Source organism: Caretta caretta, chromosome 1 (assembly GCF_965140235.1).
Source record: "Caretta caretta isolate rCarCar2 chromosome 1, rCarCar1.hap1, whole genome shotgun sequence".
NCBI classification, from domain to species: Eukaryota; Metazoa; Chordata; order Testudines; family Cheloniidae; genus Caretta; species Caretta caretta.
Window position 1 is genome coordinate 43,686,231 of NC_134206.1, and position 18,967 is coordinate 43,705,197.

The 18,967-nt window shown below is 41.4% G+C and overlaps 1 protein-coding gene and 1 long non-coding RNA gene across 2 annotated transcripts in view; one reads left to right on the top strand and one right to left on the bottom strand.

Annotated features, from left to right (window-relative positions):
- LOC142069445 (uncharacterized) overlaps positions 1-1,626 on the top strand; it is a 36,512-nt gene extending 34,886 nt beyond the window's left edge. The window contains exon 2 of the long non-coding RNA XR_012665270.1: positions 1,471-1,626. This is a non-coding gene — a long non-coding RNA (uncharacterized LOC142069445). The remainder of the gene's footprint in view (positions 1-1,470) is intronic.
- Positions 1-18,967, bottom strand: part of SPATA13 (spermatogenesis associated 13) — a 326,208-nt gene that overhangs the window by 176,260 nt on the left and 130,981 nt on the right. The gene's annotated exons all lie outside the window — the stretch shown is intronic.

Genomic DNA, 18,967 nt, shown 5'->3' on the forward strand with positions numbered 1-18,967 from the left:
TCAACCTTCTTGACACCAGAGACTGGCTTGCTGCCTTCCTAAACTGTGTGAGGGAGATCTGAGGGATTGGTGCCGGTCCATGGACCAGTCATTGAAAAACACTGGGCTAAATCACGCCCCCTTCACAGTTAAGGTCATAGCTGGCAAGGTACTTACTATAATTTTTTTTAGAAGAGAACAAAGGAAGATATCAAAATAGAACTGCAACTTTTTTGCAACCAAACACACTACAAACAATTATTAGCTGTCAAAGTATTCCAAAATAGCAATTGGTATCTTCTCTCAATGGTTGGATTTTGGAAAGGAGTATAACTAATTCCAAAGGCGGGCCTCAGCCACTGCCCATGCTTGTGGGTGCTGCTACCCATCTCTGGTTGGCTAGGACACTGGTGGATGAAGAACAGGCCTTGGTTATACATGACTTCACATCTCCCACATGGACTACCGCAATGCAACATACCTGGACATTAAACCAGGCTTTAGTACACTTCAGCTAATAAAGAACAGAGCAGCTCATCTCCTTAGCAACATGGGATAGCATGAGCACATCATTAAGAGCTCAATCTGTTGAGCTTATCAGAAAGAAGATGGACAGGTGACTTGTTTATGGTGTATAAGTACCTTCATGGGGGGAAAAATAGTGAGTACTGGAGAAGAGGAGGAAACAAGGGAGCTTCTTCATCCGCTAATGCTCGACCACAGGAAGCAACCATTTTGTTTTGCTGCTTCTGCTCTTGAAGTGGAAGGCCTTCTTGGGATAGGGTTAAAATAGGGTTCTGTGTTCTTTAATATTTTAAACTAGAGTTCTAGTTTTGTATCCTAATAAAGTCACTTCACATGACAATGGGCAAACCACTTGCCTAAACATAAATCCAGTCACTGCCATTATTGTATGTATTTCATCTCCTTTTACAATTATGTTACAATTAAGAAGATCTTTAAAAATGCTGCTTGACAGAATAGGATTATTAAAACTATTTCTTGGTATCAGACTTGATTGAGAAGTCTAATTTGGTCTCACTAGGAATATGCAATGCAGGTAAAATGCTAATTTGCACAAGGATATTAATCCGGTAGATGTATTAATCTCACTGTGTAAGTACACAAATTTGCTGTAGTGCAAAACAAAGCTTCTCCCAAAAATATGTTTCAGTGCAGCTTCCAGGCAGCTCCTGGGAAAGTACTCTGCATATGAATTGCTGTTATTTCTTGCTCAGGGGGTCTGACAAATCCTTCTTGTGAAGCAGTGATTTAGGCTGCTATTTCTACACTCCTCTTATTCAGACATGGCAGAGTGACAGGGGATAGGAACTCTGTACATTTGTAGTTAGGAAATGAAATTTATTAAGACAAGTACTCTGTCAGTCAAAGTAACAAGTTGCCACTTGGATGCATCAGACTAATTTTTGTTAAGCTCTTAGTGGATGTAAAAATAATTTGCAATTGTTTTGAATATGGTGTTTTGTTTAGGATGAGAACTGCATCAAACTGTTTTTAAATGGATGTTCGCAAAAAGATGTTGAAAACTTGGAGAGGATGCAGAAGAGCACCACAAAAATTATTCGGGGGCTGGAGAAGATGCCTTATAATCTTAAAGCTAAAAATGATTAAACTCATAAAAAAGAAGACTGAGTGCTGACTTGATTAAAGTATCTTCTTGGGGAGAAAATATCAGGTGTGAAAATCCATTTTCCCCTTTCCCTCCTTGCCAGTGTCTCCCACTCCTCCCTTCCCAAGGGCTCTATGTTTGCCTCCATTTCCCTACCATTTTCATTTCTTTCTGTCTGGGGGAGAGATTGTCAGCACTTTACACTGTATTGGGAGGATGGGCAGAGCTGAGTTGGAGTGTGGTGGCAGAGTGGTTAATGTGCTTATCTACAAATCTGAAGAGTGTGGGTTTGAGTCTGGCTCAATCTCACACTGAAAGGCCACCTCCAGTTCACCTAGCAGCAAAATGGATATCTGATCTATGGGGTTAAAGCAGTCAGATGTGATGCTGGCCACATCACTTCCCTGTGTACCCTTGGCTATGAAACTGGTGTGCCTTAATGATGTCAGCCAGATGGGAATTTATCTTCATTTAAGGAAAATAAATTATTGGGTGTCAGCATGTTGACAGTATCCATTTAATCCTACTTCCATTTATATGATATTTTTTAAAAATTAAATATCCACCTCTAATCTTCCATAGTGTTCATTTTAAAATTCCACGGAGACTATTTGTACTGCAGCCCTCCTGCTGCAAGTATGCCTGTCTCTGGACTTTCTACTGGAAGGAGAGATAATAAAAACAACAAATCAAACTGCTGAGAGTGAATCTTTTCAGAGTGGTTAGGAAGCATATTTCCCTGGTATTTTCTAATATGCTCCTACATACGTAGCTATTCTTGGCAATTTAAACAAAAAAACAGCCAGTCATCACTGTGAAAAATGCAGAAATCATCCCTAATTAAACTCCTACAACAAGTTCATAAATCTGAGGATATTGAATTGCTGTACATTAACAGATGTTGATCATTTTTATTACTTACTCCCTAGGAGTAAAATAAGACTCTTGACATTGACTGTACCGCGTTAAAAACATTCTACAGAAACCAAGTTATAGAATCTGAAGTAAAAGACTAATGATTACCTTAAACTTAAGATACATGATTATCTACAGGATTACATTCTGATTAATTATCCCCAGGATACGCTGCCTGTAAAACCATTCACAGCATGCCAGCAGAGGGAGTGCTCAGAAACAAACCCCAGAAGAGGCCTACGGATGCCTGGCCATCCTTCCCTACCTCCACACAGGGGAAAGACACTACCAAGGAGCCCCTACACTGTGGAAGGTGGGCAGGCAAAGAATTTTCCCCAATGGCAAGATGTTAGTGGGCCGGTGAGGCAAATGGGATGAACAAAACAGTCAGACTAAAGGGACTAGCTTTTCCTCTCATTTACACTTCTAATGCTCAGAGGCAAAAGAAAATTAGTCTTTTTGGCCACCTAGTTCAGAAGAACCTGCAATTGCACGAGGAAATCAAAGGCAATAGAGTGGGTACAAATTTAACCATTTTCTTCCACCTTTTCCATCAGAAGGGATGTCACTAACAATTACAGCTGAATTCCTTAAACTAGTGGTGGGGAATACTGCTAGAACCAGTAATAGCTCACCTACCAGTCAAAAACTAGAAGAAACCTTTTTAACTATACCCTGGGGAACACAGACTTACCTGTATGTATAAAGGAGTCGGCCTTTTTAATTACACGCAATAGAATGAATCAGGGCCCCCATTCACCAATGTGCTAAAGGAGGGAGGGTGCAGGGAGCTCCTTTCCTGCCTCCCCAGCACACCCGCAGGGGCAGTCATAGGCACATGGCTGTCAGAATTCCAGGAGCACTGGAGAGGCCAGGCAGAGCTGAGAGCTGCACTTGAGACCCCAGCGTGGGAGTGCTGGCTGGAGAGAGACCAAGGTCATGGTTCTGCTTCTCCTCAATACTGCCTAGCAACTACAGTGTGACAGTGAGGGGAGCACAGGCTATACCTGTGGAACAGATGTAGCAACTGCTATTTAAATGCTTTACTCCTCCAGTACCCCTGAGGCATTATGCCTGCTACTGCTCAGGCAGAAGGCATCCAGAGGCTTTTGCTCAGGTGATGTTCCTCCACCTCCTCTCTGAACATGCCTCTGGTTCAGAGCCATAATACAGCCCAACAATCACATTTATACCAGTTTCTTCTGAACTGCAGCACCTCCGAAATCAGTGGCCAGAGTTACAGAATCCCCTGTCAAATTTTATCTTGACTGAATTAGTCACTTGAATTTATCCTAGTAAGTCATATGTGGCCTTCTGAAGTTTGTTTGTTGTTGTTGTGGTTTTTTTTTTGGGGGGGGGGGGAGGGGAAGAGGGGCTAATTCATATCCTTGGTGCACCTCTTCTGAAGGCAATGGAATTTCCTCCAGGGATTAATTGGGCCCCAATGTATTTCCTTAATAATAAAAAAAGGACAGTGCAAAGCTAAAAAAACCAAAAAAACCTCCATATTCCAAATATTGTCAGTTAACAGCCATATGACTACCCATGAACTCTTTTGCATCAAAGCTATTTATGCCTTCAAAAGACCTAAGCTGTTCTGTTTTTAAACTTCCCACAAAATAGAGAATGATATTTCTATAGTTTTTTTTTTTTTTAAAGTCTTGTCCCTGGTGAAAAGATCTGCTCCCTAATCCAGTAATTCAGAGATATTTTCTCTCATTGAAACCACTGAGACTATGCAAATGAATAATGCAAGCAAGATGAGACCATCTAAGGATCCACTACAAGTACATTTACTTAACTGTAGGTGACTTTAGTGGTAGAATACTATAGCACAATACTACTAGACTTCTGAATATTGATCCAGTATCCTCAAAATATTACAACCCATTGCTAGGCTGAATCCTCAGTAATATAAAATGAGTCAGCAGCATGATTAAACTGACCATGTTATTTTAAATCAGAATTAGGACACTGCCCTCCCCACCAATATGACCATTCGAATGGCAAAGTGAGACTGTTATATACACCGAAAATGTCTGAGAAACAGTCTGTTACATAACTTTTTTCAAAGTTAGGTATTCACTGTCAATCTAAAAAGAGAGCTTAAACAAAGGAATTCATGCTTAGAAGTGCTGAAGTTGAACTGTATCATCTCTGTCAAGACAGGATAATTAAGGAAGCAGTGAAGGATAAACTATGAAAAACTTACTGGAATGCCTGTTAAAAGAGGCTGTCAAAAGTTGGTGTGTCTTGGATTATGTTCACCCAAAGGCTGTCAAGGGCAAGAACTTTAATGGAATAAAAGCATGGTGGGGAGGGGACAGAGCTCTTTTGAGCCTTTGAGAGCAAAAAGAGCATATGGATTGCTACTAGCAATGGACAAGCTTCAGAAGTTTTTGATGAGCAATCAAAAGTTCAGATGTTTCTCTACAATGTATCTTATCCAGTCTTTGGGGGTCTTCAAGATTTGGCTGAAAAACCTCATTTCCACTTCTACTCTTCACCATTGTCTTTTTTTTTTTTTTTTTTTTAAACACACACACGGTAGGCTAAAATATATGGTAGTGGCCTGGCTGGCTGGCATCAGGACAGCCTAAGTCAGTCACAGGCACAGCTCAAGAAGATTCTCGTTAAGCTCAAATGTTTTGGTTCTGTGCTTTTGGAAATAGAATATTTGAGTCCTCTCTCCACTGTTGTGGAGTTCAAAAAGTGACCATGATGTGCAGCATAATCATATTCTGATGTCCCAGACTGCACAGATGTGTTAGCATGTGAGAGAAGTGTCATATGTCTAGTAGTTCCTCTGGGTAGCCTGGGTTCACTACTTCTGAATTAACAGCAAGCAATCCAACTTCTAAAGTCTTCACTTAAACCTTTTTCCTTTTGTACAGTTTGTGTAGTCAAAATCTTTTTTTTTTTTTTTGACATTTAGTTTCAAGACCCTTGCTTTTCCTCCAGGTAAAGTTTCTACAAAATCATTAAATATGCCTTAAGAATTTAAATGAATTTATTTTAGTCATTGGCTCACATGCTTTGAATATCATTACTAAAGAGCAGTCCTAGCAGGCTTACATTTGGAGAGCTGAAAGCCTGTCATCTTAACTACATTTTCATATCAAAATACTGAAATGAAGAATGTACTGACGTCTCCTAGATGGCTGACTACATTCTTCCATTTTGCATCGTTAAACACTGTTAGAATGCAACCTAATACAGAGTCTCTCTCTAGTGCTCACAAAATACGAAACATGTCCATGATCAAGATTTGATTGTTCCTCTTTAACAAGCTATAATAATGATCATCAGGACAAGCTGTGTCATCCTGGAGTTTTGTCTTCTGCTACATGCAGACAGAAAAAAAAAAAACCAAACAAACCCAGGCGCTAACTCCCTAAGCCTGCAGCTAAGCTAGTCTTTCCCCCACTCATATTTTCTGCTGTTGCTGCTACCAATTCACCTCAGAGGCGAAAGTAGACAAGGTGGCATCTATCAGCCTTTACGAATACTATGTCACCTAACTGTGATGCTTCCTCAGGGTGCCCAGGACTGAGGCTATGGCTACACTACGAGGCTTTAAGCGACACGGCTGTGACGCTACAGCTGTGCCACTAAGAGGTACGCAGCATAGCTACTGTTTGTCAGCAGGAGAGAGCTCTCCTGTCGACACAAAACTTCCCCCTCCCCACGAGCGGCAGCGGATTTGTCGGCAGGAGAGCGCTCCTGCCGACAAAGCGCTGTTCACACCGGCACTTTTCCTCGGCAAAACTTTTGTTGTTCAGGGGTTGCGTGTGTGTGTGTGTGTTTTAACACCCCTGAACAACAAAAGTTTTGCCAAAGTGTCAGTATAGAAAGAGACTGAGAGCCACCATGCTACCCCCTGCCTCCATCTAGAGGAAGAATTGCTTGTGCTTAATTGGGTGTCAGCTCCTTGAAACCAGCAGTCTGTTACCCACCCAAACAATCTCCTCATGGCAATGCTAGCCCTCACTATGTTTTTCAGGTTAACAATAGGTGTACCTCAAGCCCCTCTGAAGTGTTCCTTTGTGGTATCCAGCCAACATCACTGGCTAACAGAAATACTAGGTTTGCTATTCCCAGGCATAGGTGCCAACTTCCCTGCTTTCCTGCGGGTGCTCGACCCATTCTCTGCCCCTGGCCCCGCCCCCACTCCACCCCTTCCATGAGGCCCCGCCCCTGACCCCATTCCAACCCCTTCCCTAAAGTCCCTGCCCCAACTCTGCCCCTATTCCAACTCCTTCCCCAAATCCCCACCCTGGCCCCGCCTCTTCCCCGCCTCCTCCCCTGAGCGCGCCATGTTCCTGCTCCTCCCCCTCCCTCCAGGAGCATGCTAAGGCTGTCAAAAAGCGGTTTGGTGGTGGCTGGGCGGGAAGTGCTGGGTGGTAGGTGGAGGAGCGGGGACGCGGCATGCTCAGGGGAGGAGGTGGGGTGGGGGGGACTTGGCTGCCGGTGGGTGAAGAGCACACACTAAATTTTTCCCCATGGGTGCTCCAGTCCCGGAGCACCCCCAGAGTCAGCGCCTATGTTCCCAGCGGGACAAGTATACACACCCTCTTGTTTGATTCAACTGAAGATCAGCTTCTATATAACATCACAGCACTGGGACACATTATTGGTGAAAACAATCATAAGTTTATCATCAAAGACTAAAATTTAAGAGCTAGTGGGTAAGGATAATAATGGAAACAAAGTTTTGTATAAAACCAAATCATAACACTTTCTACAGATTAACCACCTGTCTAAAAGCAGCCTTATCTCATCTAAATGTCCTTTATAGGGCTTCCAACCAGGACAGGTTAGGATCCCATTTTCATGGATGTAATCACACTGCCTGGTTACTTCCTCAGGTGCAGGACCTAGAGGTGTCCTTTTGCCTTCTCCTTATATTCCTCCATGATCCTTATGATTACTTCCCATGCAAACGGAGCTTCCGCTGTGTTGGTTTACAATATTTAATTTACAATAATGCCTTGATTCAGGCTCAAACACACACCACCACCCACCCACCCCTTCTTACATAGCATTTGTACATAAATTTCACAACAATATTAATGACCAGTGTGATCATTTAAGGTCTTGCAGGATATTTTTTTATGAATAAATACTATGAAAGCAGTGTGCTAGGTATAGACAGTTTGTCAGGCCTGTCAGAAGTTAAAAGAACAGGGAACCCTTTGGGGGTCTTAGGATAACACTAACCCAGCTGAAAACTGGGTTAAACTGCCACTGAATCTCTGGCAACAACCATGGAAAAGTGGGGTGTGGGGGGAATATAGTGTAGACATGGCCATAGAGACATCTCCAAACTTCTGTAATTCATGTCCCTTTCGTTGTCATCACAGCTAAAATTTCTCCAGTCTACCAGATATGGATAGAAAGAAAAAAATAGCAGGGGGGAGAACAGGAGTTATAGTGAGGCAAGGAATTATGTGGAAAGAGATGCAGAGGGAGAGCTAAAATATTCCAATTTTTTTTTTAAATTAACTTCAGATTCTTCAATCTCTAGTGTAAACCCCACCCCAGCCACTGTAAGACCTACTCTGACTGGTATTAAAAAGTTTGCCAACATTTACAACATGGTGGTGCCCAAGAAGCCAGTTTCCCCTTATGGTTAAAAAGAGGAAGTTTGTGGCATCATGGATAATTAATCTGTTGTAACTGTTGGTGAATTTTGTCTTTTTCATGGCCACCATTGTCTCAGTCTAGGAACCTTTATGACCCCTATCAGCACAGTATCTGAGTACCTAGTAAGTATTTAATCAATAATCTTTGAGTCAGCTTTGTTTCTAGTCTGCAAACAGGCATGTGTAAGATATGTTGACCTATGTATACACACGTTACAAGCTGTACAAGCTGTCCCTTCACTTTCCCTGCGGAGTTGTGGCCAAGCAGGGCACAGAGTCTAACAAATCCCTCAGGGAGAATTCCATCAAAGTTAAGCAGCTGTGGTATTTCTAAGATGGGAGTTATACATACCTGATTGAGAGCATCAGAGAATGTAATTAATTCTCCCCATTAAAACATCCCTGTCCTGTGTGCCAATTTGCAATGTATCAACTGGAGACACATAAAATTGAATACAACATCAAATACTGAGGCTCTTCTCCTAGCTACTTTATGCCTATTATCAGCTTCTCAGCAATTCAAGCACCATTCTGAAGTAAATTGAAACAAGGTCCCTTAGCAATTAACTGGGGGAGAAGGGGAAGGGCAGAAATGTGGATGTATTGGTAAGAGCTTTGATGCAGATTCCAATTCAATCATCCTTAGGTGCTTTTTCTGAAAGCCAAACAGACAGTTTACAAGAGACAGAACATTTCTTTTTGATTGCTCTGGGCTTGGTCTCAGGTTACTAGTGTTTTCTCAGGGATTCACTGCACATGACTAGAGACTACAGATCAAATTCACAGCCTGATTAAAAAAAAATAAATCAGTGGAGTTGTGCTTGTGTATACCAGGAGGTGAATTTGTTCTGATCTTTTGGAGAAGGTTTTTTTTTTTTTTTGGGGGGGGGGGGGAGAGGGAGTGGGAGGTTAAAAGGAAGAGAGGTTTAAACTGCGTGAAATAATTCAGAAGCAATACTGAGTTCTCAGTTTAAAGATTAAACCTCATCACTAGAATGAAACAAGAAAAAAAAAAGAGGCAAGATTATACTGCAAGAACAAAGGTACAGTTCAGTCACTGGAACTTGCCAACAAATGCCATTTGTTCATATAGCTGTATGGTCTGGAACACACACACACACACACACACACACACACCCCTCTAGAATGCCACTTGCCAACTATCTTTCCCAATTCTGGGCCCCTTGTGACTTCAGGTTTCAGAGGAGTAAATCTGCACCAGCCCTATAAAGAAGTTTGGATGGAAACAAGGGCTTATCCAAATTTAGCCATTTGGAATTGGATTTCCTTTTGGAACAACACTAAAGAATTCTGCCCCTACATATGACCTATATCGTTTCAATACCTTTAGTATCAATGCATTATAAGATCACTTTGTGCTCTCAATGAAATTTATATGGAGCATAACATTGCTTTTTACTGTGATTCACCTGCTTTATTGTATTAGATCTTTCTACACCATAATAGGAAAGTTATCATATGAAATATCAGAAAATTAATTTGATCTGAAATGGAGATATGCTAACTGATTAGCTATTATATAGTTTGTCTTCTGTAAACAGACTTGAGGGTTTCACATCTTTCATAGAACAACAGGACTGAAGAGACCATGGGATGTTCCACTGCACTGAGTTAGATTTTTCTGTTAGTGTTTATCTAACCCTAATGTATCCATTAGAACTTAATGACTCTGCCTCTACCACTTCTTTAGATACATCATTTCATTGCTAATTGCAAGAGGAAAGGAGAGGATAAGACAGAGAACTAGCCACGCATAACAGATGTTGGTCATGTTGCTTACTGCACTACTGGAAAGTGCTCAGATACTATGGTAATGATGGAAATATAACAACCTATAAAGAATAGAATTACCATTCCGAAGTGTTTCCTAGCCCAAAGTATTTTCTTTTTAATTTCAAAATCAGTTCCTGCTCTGATAAACCATGGTAAATCACACATCCCTCTTTATTGTCTCCTCTCAAGTATTTCTAGCAATATGTAATTTAAATCATTGCTTTTCTCTTCTTTTGACCCAGGATTTCTTATATGAGTAAACCCAATCATTCTCATACTGAAGTCAATAGCAGAACTCCCTTTTGATAAAGAATGGAAACAGGGTTGACTTATCAGGTTCCCTTAACTCCCCCTTAGAAGTTAAATCTTCTAATTCTTTTAGTGTTTGTCATTCTTGCTCTATTTCTTTTTAGATTTACTGATGGCTTTTGATTTTTAAATGAGACATCCAGATCACATTCAGTACCTGAAGTGTGGTCATATACTGGCAAATTATGAACAAGCAAGTCTTTTGTATCATCTCACACCAAGAGACCTCATTTTATTCACATGATCTGATTTTACTTCATAGGGAAAAAGTGAAAAAAGTTCATAGTGAATGGTATAGTGATTTACAAAAGCCAGCAACTTCTATATAAACTACCTTAGTCCCACGCTTTGGTTTTAGCTAGTGCTCTTTTCAAGAGATCATCTTCTTTTAACCTAGCGATTGTTTTCCAGCTAGTCACAAAGGGATATACAGGGGCCACCCAGTGATATTTGTTGCTTGTGTTGACCTTCTAACCCTGACAACCACCACTCACTTACAAAGAGAGTGAAAACAAGTTACTTTACTAAGCAGAAAGCAAACATACATAGTATGAATCTTCATCACTGCGTCACTATTTTACCAAAATGTTCTGGAAATTACATTAGTTTCTCAGGTGTTATATCCTCATTCCAAAGAGCATACCTGAAAGAAACTATGGCTTTGGCTTTAGTGGACAAATGACAAAGTATTTTACAACTGCTTCAAGCAAATATTTTCTAAATAGGAAGGAACTGAGTGAAACTGTAAAAATATTGGACCATATTTTGCACTGGTGTAAATGAACATGACTACCCCCCATCTTCACCAGTTGAGGATTTGGCCCATCATGGGGTCTGCTTCTACTAGGATTTCTGATATAGGTTTATATTTAAATGCACTTTACAAAACCTGATCAAACTTATACAGGATATCTGAAGCAACACTGTTATTGCATTAGCTGACAAAGATCCACTGCATGACTAGAAGTTAACTAATAATTCCAGGACTCTAGGAAATATATCACATACCTATTTGTGATAAAAACTTGAATTTTTAAAATTTGATTTTTAAAGTCAGCATTAATGGATGTTACCCTTTATAATCACCACCCTTAAAATATTTCCAAACCATTAAAAAGATTGCTAGGGTAAAAGTCGATTTATAACTATTGTAGCAGTCATAGAATCACAGAGATTAGGTCTCTCTCAGACACACACACCTCCATTTAATTGTACAAGTGTTCCAGCAAGGAGTCTAAGAAATGTGTCCATTACCCTGGTGAGCAGTGGGTTAGAAATACCATTGCTAACTCTAGACCTATGGCTCTGCCCACAGAATGTTTTACAAAAATCTTACACTGTACTGAGCTGCCTCATTCCCATTTAGATTTTTTTTTCCAGCAAGAAGATCAAGAGAACAAGCTAAACCCAAGAAGCCAGGAAAAGCCCATGGGCATATTCAAGTCTCTGTGGGGAAGCCAACCTCAAGCAGCCCAGTGGTACCGAGATCATGTGCAATCACATTTTGAACGTTTGCACAGCATACTGTGAGCAAGGTCTCATTTTGGCAACTCATATGGGCAGAACGAGGAGTATCACAATTTTTTGCCTGCAATCTCATGCTTGGGTGGACCAGAGCATGTCGGTATTTGTAATCTCTGCAGGCTACACCCCTTAGAAGCAGGTGTAAAGCTGTCCTGCAGAGGCTCAGGAGCATGAATACCAGGGTCCAGAGCATGTGAAGAAGCAGGGCACAAACCCCAAAATGGCTATGAGTTCCATACTTAGATTTCATCAACCAACCATCAAGTGTAAACGCCTCAGGTGCTAGAACAGCCTTAACGTGGAGTCCCAGACAGTCCCCTTGAATACTCCGATCCATCCTGCCACCCAGATAAGCCTACCTTTGTGATAGATGGTCCCTTACATCACAAATCACAGCAATATTCAGGTTATTCCCAGTCACTCATCTCAGGTCCATTGCACTTTAGATCTCACACCAAAGACAACACTTGTAGCCAATCCTATAATAAACTATCCAAACGTTATTACATAGGAAAAGGAAACAAGTGTTATTTACAAGGTTAAAGCAGGTACACACAGGGCCATCCCTAGCTATTCTGGGGCCCTACGCAGCCCCACCGCGGGATGTGTGTGTGGGGCCCCAGGCCTCCACGGGGCTGGCTTGGGGGGCAGGAGGGAACTGCCCTCCAGCACTCACTGGCAGCATGACTGGGGCCGGGTCGCTGCACTTCCCACCGCCGGTGAGTGCAGGCCTGACCCTGCTGCAGTCCTCAGGGGAGTGGCGGCGGGGCTAGGTCGGAGCAGGGCAAGGGCAGGAAGAGGCGGGGCAGGGGCTGGAGCAGCACAGGGCACCAGGAAATTTGGTGCCCCAAATTTCCTGGTGCCCTACGCAGCTGCGTACTTTGTGTATGGGTAAGGATCGCCCTAGGTACACATACACACAAATGAGTTACAGTGTTAAGTTCAAAAGGTAATAGAAGCTTCTAGAATAAGCAAGCTCTATCTCCCTCTTAGGGCTAACCCAGGCTAAACAATGCAGGATCTCTTGTTTATGCCTGGAAAACCTTGCCCTTGAGAGTCCAAGCAGCATAGAAATAGTTTCTTGTTAGAGGTTTTATCCCATTCCCTGAGCTGCCAGTTCAGCTGATGAGAGTTCACTTGCATGTCTCCTCTTCATGGCAGGGGGCAGAGCAATCAAAGTCTTTTGTTCTCTGATGTTCAAAAGACAGTAGAACCTCAGAGTTACTAACACCAGAGTTATGAATTGACCAGTCAACCACACCCCTCATTTGGAACCGGAAGTACACAATCAGGCAACACACAGTACTGTGTTAACACAAACTACTAAAAAAAATAAAGGGAAAGTTTAAAAAAAGATTTGACAAGTTAAGGAGATTGTTTCTGGGCTTGTTTCATTTAAATTAAGATAGCTAAAAGCACCATTTTTCTTCTGCATTGTAAAGTTTCAAAGCTGTATTAAGTCAATATTCAGTTGTAAACTTTTGAAAGAACCACCATAACGTTTTGTTCAGAGTTACGAATGACCTCCATTCCTGAGGTGGTTGTAACTGAGGTTCTATTGTAGTTCTTCTGGTGTTGATGGGCCTTCTTTGCTGGATAGGAGATAGCACCTCCTGTTGAAGACTAGTATTTCACACATTAATGCTTCTCTCCCGTCTGATGATTTACAGAGCAAACACTTAAATATTACCTTTTAGCACAGGATACAGATATTATAAGTAAGATTAATGCATGCAGCAATTTACAAGCATTTCATAAAGTCTAAACTCTAAGCACATTTTTATAAAACTAATACCAATTTTAACAATACTAACAAACAGGTGAGCCACGATGGTTCCAGCTATGTATTGGTCAGCATTCAGTTGACACCTAGAGGCTTTGGTATGAGCTGGCACCTGGTCTGCCAGTATCACAGGGGTGTTTTATTTGCAAAGAGTGAAGCTGAATGCAGGTTAAGTTGAACAAGTGGAGCTTTCTTAAACCCTGTGAACTGCTTGTCCATGCGGTGGAGTTGCTTCCAGCCTAACTCCCAGCATTCCCTATTTTTCTGGTGTCTCATCAATAACAGTCCCTCCAGGGCATATGGGCATTCTGACTGCAGTACATGATGCATCTTCCCTATTTTACAAGCTTTTTAATATAAACATTAAACTAATAATTGATGCCCAGACCCCAGTCCCATGTCCCTTCAGCCAGAGGTTGCTAGCACATGGCTGCATTGGAGTCTTGTCATAGCCAGGTCTGTGTGCCGTTGGAACTCCTCCTTCCACTGCATCCGTCACTGGGCTAGGTTAGTGTCTGCAAAATCCAGGGTTCTGAGGTGCTTCAAACCAAGTTCCATAGCATACGTTGCCAGCTGCTTCAAACTCGGAGCTCAGACACTGTTGCCTTTATTTGCAAAGGGTGAAGCTGAATACAGATTAAACTGGAACAAGTGGAACTTTATGAAACCCTGTGCATTGCTCTATCCGGGTGGCTAGGTTGCTTCCAGCCTAACTCACTGCTTTCCCTATTTTTCTAATGTCCAATGGCCATCTCATTCCAGTCCCATTTATGATACTGGGGTGCAACAATTTCCAGTTTAAGACCAAGTATCAGAGGGGTAGCCGTGTTAGTCTGTATCCACAAAAACAATGAGGAGAAACACTAACCCAGGAACCGATCCCTGCAACAAACCCCATTGCCTTCTGTGTCCACATACCTACTCTAGCAACACCATCATAGGACCCAGCTACACCATCAGGGGCTCATTCACCTGCACATCTACTAATGTGATATATGCCATCATGTGCCAGCAATGCCCCTCTGCCATGTATATTGGCCAAACCACACAGTCTCTACATAAAAGGAGAAATGGACACAAATCAGGCATCAGGAATTGTAACATACAAAAGCCAGTAGCAGAACACTTAGAGTGACCAGATGTTCCAATTTTATAGGGACAGTCCCAATATTTGGAGCTGTCTCTTATATAGGTGCCCATTACCCCCCACCCTCATCGTGATTGTTCACACTTGCTACCTGGTCACCCTAAGAACACTTCAATCTCCCTGGAGACTCAATTAACAGATTTAAAAGTAGCCATTCTTCAATAAAAAAGACTTCAGAAACAGACTTCAAAGAGAAACTGCTGAGCTACAATTCATTTGCAAACTTAACACCATCAATTTGGGCTTGAATAGGGACTGGAGAAGCTGGCTCACTACAAAAGCAATTTTCCCTCTCGTTATTGAGACCTCCTCATCAATTATTGGGAGTGGACCACATCCATCCTGACTGAATTGGCCTTCAACATTGATTCTCCACTTGTAAGTTAACTTCTTTCTCTTCATGTGCCAATATATATTTACGCCTGTATCTGTAATTTTCACTCCATGCATCTGAAGAAGTGGGTTTTTTACCCATGAAAGCTTATGCCAAAATAAATCTGTTAGTCTTTAAGATGCCACCAGACTCCTCACAGTTTAAGACACTGATTCTAAAAGTGTTTACATATGAGTCAAATAATAGACATGTCAATAGTTCTTTACACCCCAGTGGAATGATCCAAATGAGTAAATTTATATACACGCATAAGTATAGATAGGATTGCGGGTTGCATGTGGTACATAGGTTCTTGTCAAGTTCCTAGTGAGGCCCTAGGTTGAGGGAAGTTTAGACTCTGCTGCTTTCCAGTCTATGAAAGAATTCATACTGTGGTCTTCTCTGTCAATCCTACGGCAACGTTTTTAGATTTTCAGATGTATCATTGTATGTGGCCTCTAAAGCTGGAAACAAAGCAAAAGCAATTGTGAGAGGGACAAATTCATTGCTAAAAAAAGTGTGTGTGTGGGGGGGGGAAATCAAGTCAAATAAAATAGACAAAGGAAATCTAAATACAGAGGTGGGCGAAGAGGAGTTCCATATGGGAGGCTGACCACTCAAGTGATTTAAATTCCAGGCAATCAATCACACTGTATAAAATTCATGAGTGTAGTAATTCCTCAAGTCATCATGCAACAATGCAATTAATTAGTACAGTATCTGTGCCTTCACTAAATATAATTTCACCCAATCCACCTTTTGGATCTGAAACTTATTATTCAGTGCTTGAATTAGACAAACTGCAAAATGTTTTCCACAAACATGTATTCACATGTAAAGAAGATACCTTTGTTTCCTTCTGTGTTTTCAAGACTAGAAAGCATTATAAGACCTACATATTATTATTCTTGCAAGGAACTGCCTGAAACAAGCTACAAATCAACAATTATTTTCAAAAGTCATTCAACAAATAATTTTGAATGAGGAGTACATCCAAGAAAATTGCAACACGTCCATGGACAATTCATGAACAGCAAGGGGAATATTTGTCACAAATTATTTCTTATTGATTTGCCCAGCTCTATTTAATGCATGCACGTCTGGGATTGGTCTTTGATTGTCATCTTTGGTAACCAAGCTCTTTGTACACAAAAACATTATGCCTTTTCTAAGTATAACCATCTGAATTCCTTTAATCCTCAGGCAGTCACTAAATGAGAAAGCCTAATTTGGTAATACTAAGTACTAGCAAACATTCTGGTGTTATACTGTAGTTTGCAAAAGTTGTGGATCTCATATTAGTAGTAATTTCAGTTCCCGTGCTAATCCTGCTGTTGCTCTACACTTTCATTTTGGCAACAGAAATCAAAATAAATTTTTCCATTGAGAACCGCTTAACTAGAAAAATTCTGGCTGCTGAGGAACCGAGATCCCCTTATTTTAATTGTATTTTTATGTTGCTCTTTAGTACCCACAAGAATGATAAAGCATCTGTCCCAAAACACTTTTAAAACTAGAATGTATATTAGATACCCAAACTCTTGAGCACTATGGTATTAGCCAGGGGGCCCCCAGCCAAATTTCAAGATGGGTGGTTTAAAACTTCTGGGAGGAATTTAGGCAGAACATAAAAGGGTGCCCTATTTTTCTTCACCTCCCATGATTATCTGTTTTTAGTAGTGTTGGGTGCTGTGAAACAGCTACTATTTTCCAACAACGGCGTGTGTCAATTGTGTGTGTTTCAGCTAATGTGCGTACTCAGGCTAACACCCAAACTGTTGAGAACAGTGATATAGAATCCTCAGTGACCAAAAGTTATCAGGACATTAGGGTTCTGGATCTTCCAAAAGATGGAGCCTTCAACAGCTCAAAACTCCCTTACACTATGCCAAGGCATTGACTCCAAAGGGAGATGGCACCTACTGAATAACTGACACCACTTCCCGCTGCATTATTGGGATGAATTCCTCACTTCACTAAAATCAACAGCAAAACATCCATCAACATCAAAGGGGCCAGTATTTCACCCTTGGCATTTCTTGATGGTATGCTGTTTAAGTACTGACCCTTAATAAACTTGTGATCTCTGACCATTGTAGCCTGGCTGTAGAGTGGTTCACTGAGGTACTAAATTATGTATGATACACTACACAGTCACTATCACACAGGAACTTTTGTTTGTGTCCCAAGTGTGACAAGTAGAAAGTGTTCCCTTAGGTCCCTCAGATGGTTGCAGTTGTCATAGTTCATACATAGAAAATACCAGGACCAGTGTGGCAAATATAAACATCTTTTCACATCAGAATAGGCCAAAATGTCTCCCCATTTTCCTCCTGCTCTTGTAAGAAATCAACAGGCAGGCGATAGTGGTTTCTTACAGAGGCTTGTCAGTTTTTCAAAACATGTCGGTAACTAAGTAGGACTTGATTTGTTTTTTACACTAGTCTAATGGATTATTTATAAAGTGTTACAGAAGTAACACTGGTCACTCATTTGCTGGTACAGATTACTTAACAGCGTCTCTTATTCTACAGGTTTCAGAGTAGCAGCCGTGTTAGTCTGTATCCGCAAAAAGAAAAGGAGTACTTGTGGCACCTCAGAGACTAACACATTTATTTGAGCATAAGCTTTTGTGAGCTACAACTCACTTCCTCGGATGCATCTTATTCTACAGCGAGTTTTCTCAGCATAGCCCCAGGAACCCCTAGACTTGCTACTCATTATATCCTGTCAATACAAATCATACCAATTCAGTCTTCACCTTCTTGTGGCATTGTTTGGGGGACCGCTCCAGAATGAAGCCAAAACAAGCTCCTGCAGTTTAGACCAATTTTACACAAACAGGCTGACGGGATGTAGAAAATCCATGTTGTGAACTCCCACGCACATAAGTAATGTACAATATGCACAGTATGACTAGTGCTCTAAGGTAATAATGTGTAGGCAAAAGGCCCTCAGTTAAGGCCCTCCATAGCATGGTGGGATCAGACACTAAGGTCTAGTCCCACCATCCCTTTCCTTCTCCTAAGGCAGGATCCACGGGCATCCCCCCATCCTCCAGTCTTTTCTTAACAGGATCCTCTCAATACTCCTTTGAGGTAGGCAGCACTATTATCCCCATTTTACAGATAGGGAACTGAGGCACAGAGACTAAGTAACTTGCACAAGGTCACATAGGATGTCTGTAGCAGAGCAGGGAATGAAACCTGAATTTCCCAAGTCCCAGGCTAGTGCCCTAAGCACATGATCATCCTTCCTCTCTTCAACCTGGCCATGACTCCATTGTTTTCAGCTTTGATGGATTACCACCATCTGCGGCCAAAATGGCTTCTTTATCCCTAGTGTCGCTAACATTGCACTAAAGTGAAGAAAGTACAAGCCCTATGGCGGCCTTCCTAGTCTGCAGAAAAGCCTGTAACATTATAACCACAAGCAAGAAATCTCCAGATTGCTACATTTGCTTCACACAAACACGAATGTGGGAAAGAGTGGCTTAGGTGGAGGCCACAGCCCTTCTGTCAAAGACAGTGGCTTTATTTACCCATTCTACAGCCAGGGGAAACTACATTTCAACACTAGCTCAAAGCAACAAGCTGCCACTTAAGTGGAACTGTAGAATGTTCTCAAGTCATTTTGGCTTCACCGCTCACCCTTTCTTTATATGGTTCTGGTTCATAGCATGCAAAGTGAAGAAAAGGTTGGTACAGGACCCAGGGTCTCCAAAAATCTCTTTGTTTTTCCATATAGACAAAATTGTGATACAATATACTGAACTGGAGAGCCCAGCCCGACTAGGACTTTTGTAAGAACTTTTAATTTATTTTAAGGTATTTCTTAATGTTCAAGGAAAATGCCTGACTGCTCTGAA